Genomic DNA, 9,928 nt, shown 5'->3' with positions numbered 1-9,928 from the left:
TCGTAACTGCTTAGAGAAAGTTTGTGTACCCTTTTAGATTGATCTGTGTTTTATCACTGTTTAAAAAATATAAGATAAACTCTTTGGCTAAATCATTTACACAAAGGAGAGGTGATTGTTCTTCAAGAAAAAGATAATCCTTAGACTGGAGCCAGTTATGGAATTCTCTCGCAGAGAATTTTAGATGGTGTGAGCGCAGTGAGCAGGTTAAAGCATTGGTACAGAACAGAGGCACACTTTGTGCTAATACTCATTGGGCTGCTCTGACTATGTGCCATTTATTTTGAGTAAAAACTGTCATACACGCATGTCCAGGTCTGGACTGGAAGTCAAAATAGGCCCTGGTATTTCAAGTACACAGAGGCCCAACCAGCCCCCCACCAGCCCACTAAATAGTGAGTGTCTATGGCACCTTACAGCAGCCTGGCATTTGCCAGAACTCACAGATTGCCAGTATGGGCCTGCGTACATCTTATTTCATGAGGGCTTTAGTTGCCCTTCAATATAATGTCACATCAACTAAATCTCCAAAAGGGTGTCATATGTAAGTAATCATCTTTAGCCTGGCAAAATAATAATCACTGTGCAGATTATTGGTTCCTCTTTGCTGGAATCTGCATATACTCTATCTCACTTGCTGCCGTTATGACCAATCACAATCACAGCACAAGGAAAAATATCATGATTGAAAGAGTTTTGCTCCATTTTATTCAAGTATAGTTAGAGGCGTTATACAAAATGTCTATTTACAAAGATGCAGAGCCTAAAACATTTGGTGAATCTCAAATCTCACACACCATGATCTCTCCAGATGCCAGCTGCCATTTGTATTCTACCTTATTAGCTGCACTTGCAACAATTACTTCAGTTTTACCATACTTCCTTTTTTCTTAGTAGCTGGACAAGTTCATGGTAGGGATGGGCAAATTTTTTTGCCTTGTTTCGACGTGGAAATTATGCCCATAGATGTGTATGGGTCAGTACGTCAAAAAAATTTTAGCTGTTCGTCAAAATTTTTTTGACGCCCATAGACTTTTATGGCCATTGGCGACATTTCGCCAGCAGTGAATTTTGGGGCAAAACAAAACAGGTCACATTCGCCCAAGCCTAGTTCATGGTAATGTTTTGCACAGTAAAGTAACTAGCTGGAGCTGGGCCCGGGTGCAGGCCGTGCAGCCGCGCTCCCCCCACCTCCCTCCAGAAGCGATGTTCTTGCCTGCAACACGGGCACGCAAACTGCCAGCCGGACCTGAGGGGGTGTGGGCCAACTGCTCCCCTGGTTACACCACTGATTTTGCAGCTTGTTGTTATAGCAAGAAATATACAGCAATACCTCAATTTATTGCTTATTTCTGAGCCTAAAAAGGATGTGTAAACAAAAAAAATACAATTTTGTCTAATGAAAGAAAAATAACTAAGAGCAACTTTGTAATATACATAATTATACATTTCCAGATGTTTTAAAGTCATTTGTTAAGGTAATTGCAAATGAAAGAATATATTTCTATGCAGTTCTACAATGTTCTTCACAGGTCTTGGTTTAAAAGTCAGAACCAGTCTTATGCGCCTATATAGGATGTTTCCATCTCAATGTAAGGCAGTGATCCCCAACCAGTAGCTCATGAGCAACTTGTTGCTCTCCAACCCCTTGGATGTTGCTCCCAGTGGCCTCAAAGCAGGTGCTTATTCTTGAATTCCTGGCTTGGATGCAAGTTTTGGTTGCATAAAAACCAAGGGTACTGACAAACAGAGCCTCAATGTAGGTTATATATGGTCATATAGGATGACCAGGATGGCACTCGGAGTGTTTCATTTTCCAAAGTGGCCCGACGGGCTACTTCAGGCGTCTTCGGAACACAAATTGATCCGAATGCCATCCCGCCGGCAATTTAGATTCTAGCCGACGGGAAGACTTTTTGGGAAGATTAGTCACCCAAAGAAGAGGCGATTTGTTGCCGGGTGACTAAATCTCTAGCGTGTGCCCTTACCCTAATGTTGGATAAATAAACAGAGAACATCAGACAAAAGGAAAGAAAGGTGGGCAAACAAAGTTTAGTTTGAAGTAAGATTATTATTATCTTCTTTAAATAAATATATCATTTGACTTTTGTATGTCTTTGATGAAAGAATGAAACAATTGTACATTACTGAATCATGAAAAAAAAGAAAACCTCAATAAAAAGATATAAAAAAAAGTCAGAACCAGCAGTTCAGAACATAGAGCAAAGAAATACTGCTTTAAAAAAACAATATAGTGGAAATATGCTTAGAATGTTATTTTGCCCTATCCTAAATCTGACCCTGCATTTATTCTTGCTGCAAGTGGTGGAGGCAGTTGCATCATTCTGCAACTTCAGTCTGATCCAACTGATTGCTTAAGAAGTCTGACCCATTCATCCCTATAGAGTAACAGGAAATCACATGCACGTTGTAATGTACAGAGTCGATATATATATATATATATATAAATATAGTTTTACACCAGGAAAAAAGAAGCTCTAAAATGAATGCTATACACCAGAGATCTGCTATTGGCTGGGAAGTAAGGGATTACTGATTGAATCCTTTAGTAATTGGAGTACATTCTTAGAATGTGGGACATCTCTCTTGAGTGCACATGCATCACATCTATTTATAGGAATTTCTGTGGTTTTTGCTCTCCCAGCTTGCACTGGGATTCTGGGAATGAAAAACGACAAGCAGGGAAAGGTTTTGACAGAAAGTAGGGTAGCATTTCTTTGAATTGACAGGTTTATTTCTCCCCATGTGATTGGTGAAACCTGTGATGATGATGATTGATGATGGTGTACAGTTGGATTTTATTTTAGACAATGTTTGGCATGTTTAGAGGTTCCTGGGATGTTATGAAGATAAAGGTTCCCACTGACCCTAGCTCAATAACGTTCCTAATCATACCTTGAAACGGTGTATTATTTTTAAATTAGAAGCCATTGCCGGAGATGAACGGAGAAGAGCCCTTGCCAGGAGGAACTTTAAAGGATAAGTTCCACTGAACACAAATGTTTTTTTTAACGCCCTGGCCAGCAATTAACTAACTAAAGTAGGTGTCCCCTGGCCCTCACCACCATTTTTTTCTAACTTGTAGGGGGCCCTGGCACCAATGATTTTTTGTAACTTGTCGGTTGGCCTGGCCACAAATATTTTTTTTAACTTGTAGGGGGCCCTGACACCAATATATTTTTTTAACTTGTAGGAGGCTGTCACCAATGTTTTTTTTTTAACTTGTGGGGAGGCCCTGGCCATCAATATTTTTCAGGGGGCACTGGCCACCACTGGGGAGGGTGTGGTCTGGAGTGGGCAGGGCCCAGCATATTTTGTCATATAGGGCCCCGCAATTTCTGACGGCGCCCCTGGAGAAGGGTGCCTATGGATTGGAGAAAAGCTGATGTTATTCCAATATTTAAAAAGGGATTACGATCTCAGCCTGGCAATTATAGGCCAGTAAGCTTGACATCTGTGGTGGGCAAATTATTTGAAGGCTTGTTAAGGGATCACATTCAAAATTTTGTCCTAATGAATGACATTATGAGCAACAATCAGCATGGCTTTATGAAGGATAGGTCATGTCAGACGAATTTGATTGCATTTTATGATGTGGTAAGTAAGATTCTGGATAGTGGGGGGGCAGTAGATGTGATCTATTTGGATTTTGCCAAAGCGTTTGATACTGTGCCCCACAAACGACTGCTTTCTAAACTAAGGTCTGTTGGGCTTAATGAAGTCGTTTGCACGTGGATAGGAAACTGGCTACAGGATCGGGTACAGAGGGTGGTTGTTAATGGGACATTCTCTACTTGGAGTAAGGTTCTTAGTGGGGTCCCCCAGGGCTCAGTATTGGGTCCACTTTTATTTAACTTGTTCATTAATGACTTAGGGGAGGGTGTTGTAAGTAATGTATCAGTGTTTGCAGATGACACAAAACTATCCAGCCCAATTAATTCCATCCAGGATGTGGCATCCTTGCAACAGGATCTTGACAAACTGGCAATCTGGGCAGCTAAGTGGCAAATGAGATTCAATGTTGATAAATGTAAAGTCATGCACCTGGGATGTAAAAATATCCAAGCCACTTATACCCTTAATGGGACTGCACTAGGCAAATCCATTATGGAAAAGGACCTTGGAGTCCTTGTAGATGATAAACTTGGCTGTAGCAAGCAATGCCAGTCAGCAGCATCAAGGGCAAATAAGGTCTTGAGCTGTATTAAAGGGGCATAGAGTCACGGGAGGAGGGGGTCATTCTTCCACTGTATAGAGCACTTGTAAGGCCCCATCTAGAATATGCCGTACAGTTTTGGTCTCCATCACTCAAACAGGACATTATTGTATTAGAGAGGGTACAGAGAAGGGCAACTAAGCTGGTAAAAGGTATTGAAAATCTTAGCTATGAGGAAAGACTGGCCAAATTGGGGATGTTCACGCTGGAGAAGAGGCGCTTAAGGGGTGATATGATGACTATGTATAAATATATAAGGGGATCATATAACAATCTCTCTAATGCTTTATTTACCAGTAGGTCTTTCCAGCTGACACGAGGTCACCCATTCCGATTAGAAGAAAAGAGGTTCCGCCTAAATATTCGGAAGGGGTTTTTTACAGTGAGAGCTGTGAAGATGTGGAATTCTCTCCCTGAATCAGTTGTACAGGCTGATACATTAGATAGCTTTAAGAAGGGGTTGGATGGCTTTTTAGCAAGTAAGGGAATACAGGGTTATGGGAAATAGCTCATAGTCCAAGTTGATCCAGGGACTGGTCCGATTGCCATTTTGGAGTCAGGAAGGAATTTTTCCCCCTCTAAGGCAAATTGGAGAGGCTTCAGATGGGTTTTTTGCCTTCCTCTGGATCAACTGGCAGATAGGTAGTTAATAAACAAAAAAAAAAGGTTGAACTCGATGGACATGTGTCTTTTTTTCAACCTTACTTACTATGTTACTATGTTAATATGTTACTATGTTACAGACCATGTCTGGGGTTGGAACTAATACTAGCTCTCACCCTCTCCCAATCTTCTAATTTATTGAGCAGGTGCTGGAACTGCAGCCTATTTTTAATTTAGATGCTCAGCAATTGACTAAATGGGTTTAGCAAGGAAAAGAACAAAAATGGGGTGAGCAGCGAAATAGCACTGGGGGTCCTTACCTGTAACTGACTCCAGTCTGAAGCCATAGATCCAAGGTTATCCTACCGTATCCTATATAGTTGCTGACAAAAACATGAAGATGCAGTGTAGTGAGCTGCCCTGGTTACTCAGACACCTTCCCCTTAAAGGCCCTTAGGAAAAGTTATAGTCTATAGTGCAATATATACAGTGCATTACAAAGCATATACAAAATCCTTGTAATCCTTTCAGAAACCATTAAATATGCAAATCCTCTTCCTCCATTATATCTTTAAGCCTAGAACATATACTGAGAGTTTAATAAAAGCATTTTCTGAATACATTTGCAGATCTCATTATAAACAAGTATTCCCATGAACCCATGGCCAGAATTAGAGCTAAGGAACTCCAGGCACAGCGAGAATTCTAAGGCCCTATATAATGGAAATAATGATTCGTTTTGAGGTGTCCAACCTGCAACCCTCAAACTGTTATTGAACTTCAACTACAAGCATCTTCTGACAGCCAGTACATAAATTGTTTTCACATGGGCCTCTTTAGTTCTACCATAAGGGCCATGACAGATGGGACGTTTTGTCGTCCACAATAAATCTCGGGTATAGTGAGCGACAAGATGGTCTTTGTTTCCTCTCCAGCAGCTAACATGGGAATCTTCGCTGGGGAAACATATGCTCCACAGCTAAATTCTGAAGTATCTCAAAATTTCCTTGCAAGGAACTTCAGGCAACTTTGCTCTGCCTATATTTCCCCAGCTGCGATTCCCACGTAAGCCCCTGGAGAGGAAACAAGGGACATTTTGTCACTTCCTGTACCTGAGATTTATTGTGGGTGACAAGACATCTGTCATTGCCCTAATACAAATCCCTGCATAAACACAATCTATTAAAAGTTATGCTGACACCTCACTGTCACGAAGATGGTATGATTTAATTACAGGTATGGGGTCCGTTATCCAGAAACAAAATATCCAAAAAACTCCAAATTACAGAAAGGCCATCTGCCACAGACTCCATTTTATCCAAATAATCCACAATTTAAAAATGATTTCCTTTTTCTCTGTAATAATAAAATAGTACCTTGCACTTGATCCACTTAAGGCTAGGGCCAGACAGGGCTGAAATCCGTAGGCTGATTTCAGCTACCAAGCCCTAGCTGAAACCTCTTCTGTGTTTGCATCTGGAAGCCTTCGTAGGGATGAGCAAATTCTTTTGCCGTGTTTTGCTGCGTAAAATGTGCTCATAGACTTCAATGGGAGAAAAAAAAATGTTGTGAGTCAAAAAAAATTGTCATCCATAGACCATAGGCAAATTTTCGCAGGAGGCAAATTTTTGGCAAATCTAAATGGATTAAATTCGCCCATCTCGTTGTGAAGACTTGAAGACAATTGGTGGATTTTGACTCGTAATGCAAATTCTTGTGTTTCTTCCCTGAAATCCTCTGAGTGTGTTCACACAGGAGCCGAAACAAGACCTGCAGATTTCAGCAGGGTGATTTCTGACCCTGTCTGGCCCTAACCTAAAAATACAGTGCCCAGTACTGCCCCATTTGTCTACACGGAAATCACCTTCAAGCTCTTGTGCCTGCGTTTATCAGATGATAGTTGCTTCCTATGCAGCTTAAACCGTATTATACCTCAAGTCAAGCAAGAACAGAATAATGTCACTACTACGTTATATAACAGTGAGATGACTGATCTAGAATTGGTAGGGATGATTCTTACTGGAGAATGATTGTGCATATGTTATTAATATTTCAACACCTACTTTGCAGAGCTAGGATGATGTCATCCGGTAGTGCTAAATTGCCCCATGCAGGTGCAAAGCAAAGACATGATTGGTTGCTATATGATTGGTATAGATAACAGCACTGGTAAAATGTAAAAATAACAATTGTAAATAAGCTCTGTTGCCCTTTCAAAAGTAAAATGTTATTAAACAGGCAGTTTACAATCTTAGTGCTAGCAATGTGTGCTTAAAAAGGCCCTGTGATGATCGTGGTGAGTAGCGGCATCATGAATGTCACCATAAGAAGTGATAATAAAAAATGATGCATATTCCATTAGCTCTTTCCAGTTTTCAAATGGGGGTCACTGACTCCATCTTGAAAAACAAACAAATGCTCTGTAAGGCTACACATGTATTGCTATTGCTACTTTTTCATCTTTCTATTAAGACCCTTTTCCTATTCATGTTCAAGTCTCTTATTTAAATCAATGCATGGTTGCTATGGTAATTTGGACCCTAGCCACTAGATTGCCAAAATTGCAAACTAGAAAGCTTCTGAATAAAAATCTAAATAACTCAAAAGCCACATATAATAAAAAATGAAAACCAATTGCAAATTTTCCCAGAATATCACTCTCTACATCATACTAAGAGTTAATTTAAAGGTGACCATCCCCTTTAATAATTGTTTCTCCTTTTGTGTCATTATTGTCTGTGTATCTTTATCATTCCACTGTACACAGCTAAATCTGCAGTGAATTTTGAAATGGGGTAAAAGAAAATATACATTCCCATGGATTTGCTCCTTGATTTTGAAGACGTTAATGTGGAAGGAGTCGCTCTGTAGGGATTCTAATATGGGGGAATTGTTTTACCCTGTTAACATGAAAACAATAAAAAGAACAAGCTCGGTAGGATGTCTGGATACACAAAAATCTCTTCATGTCCCCATTATCTCTGTGGGAGCCTACCATTCTATTGTTCAAACACCTTTGTTTTATCTTATTTTATCTCACCTGTTAAGCATACAATATGTTTATTTACAGAGTTTCTGTTTGTTACTTGTAATCCCACATTATGCAGTAATTTGTATTTCCTTACCTCTAAAGGCTAGGCCACAGGGAGATTAGTCACCTGGCGACTAATCGCCGTGTCTGATCTACCTGAATGGCTTGCTGGTATCTTGCACCCGCTAGCACTTAAGTCGCCTGCGCCTATTCACACGCGGCGACACGTTTTTCAAAGTCGATCGAAATTGCCTCGTGAAGAACTTATCGCCACGTGTGAATAGGCGCAGGCGACTTTAGCGCTAGCGGGTGCAAGATACCAGCAAGCCATTCAGGGATATTAGTCGCCTCAAAGACGCGGTGATTAGTCGCCAGGCGACCAATCTCCCTGAATCTTCCCGTGTGGCCCTAGCCTAAGGGTCAGGGCACACAAGCAGATTCAGGGAGATTAGTCGCCCATCGAAAAATCTCCTCTTCTTCAGGGCAACTAATCTCCCCGAACTGCCTCCCCTGCCTTCCTGCCAGCTAAAATGTAAATCGCCGTTGGGATGGTACTCGGCGCAATTCATTTTCCAAAGTCGCCCGAAGTTGCCTCATGAGGAAGGGTGATGGCACACCTGAAGATTCGGGGGAGATTAGTCACCCAGCGACAAATCTCCTCTTCATCTGGCATCTAATCTCCCCAAAATGCCTTCCTGCCGATAGAGGGTGCCACCACCCTATAAGTGTTATGAGACATGAGGTCTTAGGGCAAAACTTGGTGCTCCTGTCACGGCTTCCATTTTAAAAGCCTAGGAAAAGCTGTGCCTATGTTAGCACCCAAAATGATCCTGTGTGTCTCATAGGTTAATATCAAGTTTAATCAGTAGACTCAAAACGTCAAAGACTCATGAGCATCAGTTAGTGAGTATCAGTTGGGAGAATTGTACAGTATTTTTGGCCAACAGTACGTACCTAAGTTACAAGTTAAAGTTCTCTAGTGGTGCAGCACAAAGTTGCATTTTATGGGTTGCATTTTTGTGCTGAAGTCTGCCCTGTGTGCAAGATGATAGGTGGATGTCATTGAAGTCAATGGCATGAGACATGAGTGGTACTAGTCTAATGCCACACAATGGTTCAGGTGCAGGCATAGAAGAAAGCTAAGACTATGGGCACATGGAGCTGTAGGCTCCTCCACTCTGCGCACCATCACAGTTGATTTGAATAAGATCTGCCTGTGTGTGCTCACACTTAGGGGGTTATTTATTAAAATCTGAATGCCAAAAATGTGTGGTTTTTTTTTTACTATTTTTAGGGTAGGACTACATGGCCATTTTCTGCGCGTTCCGACTCGCTGCGACAAAACACATGTGACAAAACGGATGCAACGGAAATAAGGTATGAGATAGAAATGTCAGATGAGTTGATCCGCTGCGACACGACTGTCGGATGCAGACGCTGCACACTGCGTCTGCATCCCACAGTCGTGATGCGTCGCATCGCATGCGTTTTGCCGCAGCGCGTTGGATCGCGGCAAAAACGTCTGTGTAGTCCTACCCTTAGTGGTAAAAAAAAGACTAACATTTTTTGAGAATTATTGTACAACGAGGATGGAAAAAGTCAGAATCTGAAAATCCGGCATCTCAGACCTGCCAAAGCTGTATATAAGTCAATGGGAGACGTCCCTATCCTATTTGGAAGTTTCTGTGGTCTACACTGGAATTAGCCTGAAGATCTGAAAAAACGTTGAAAAAAATTGTACGATTTGGATTTTCACTCAGTTTTATCGAGTTTTTCCCCTATCCGATTAAATCGTGCTTTTTTATTAATAAATAAGGTCCAATCATAGATTCTAGTTTGCTCAGACTTTTTTTTATTTCAAAAAAGATTTTGATAGATAAGTTCTCTTGTGCAGCTGGAGCGGAGGTTAGCCCAAATATGCAAATAGAGGCATCTTTGGGCCTCCTTTCATGTATTTTGGCTCACCTTAGCAAACATATGCAGGCTGAGAGCAGAGGAGCCTACAGCTCCATATGCCCATGGCCTAATGTAAGCATTGAAGCTAATTCTCAGCCTGG

The sequence above is a fragment of the Xenopus laevis genome, chromosome 5S (genome assembly GCF_017654675.1).
Source record: "Xenopus laevis strain J_2021 chromosome 5S, Xenopus_laevis_v10.1, whole genome shotgun sequence".
NCBI classification, from domain to species: Eukaryota; Metazoa; Chordata; class Amphibia; order Anura; family Pipidae; genus Xenopus; species Xenopus laevis.
This window is presented reverse-complemented; position numbering follows the sequence as displayed.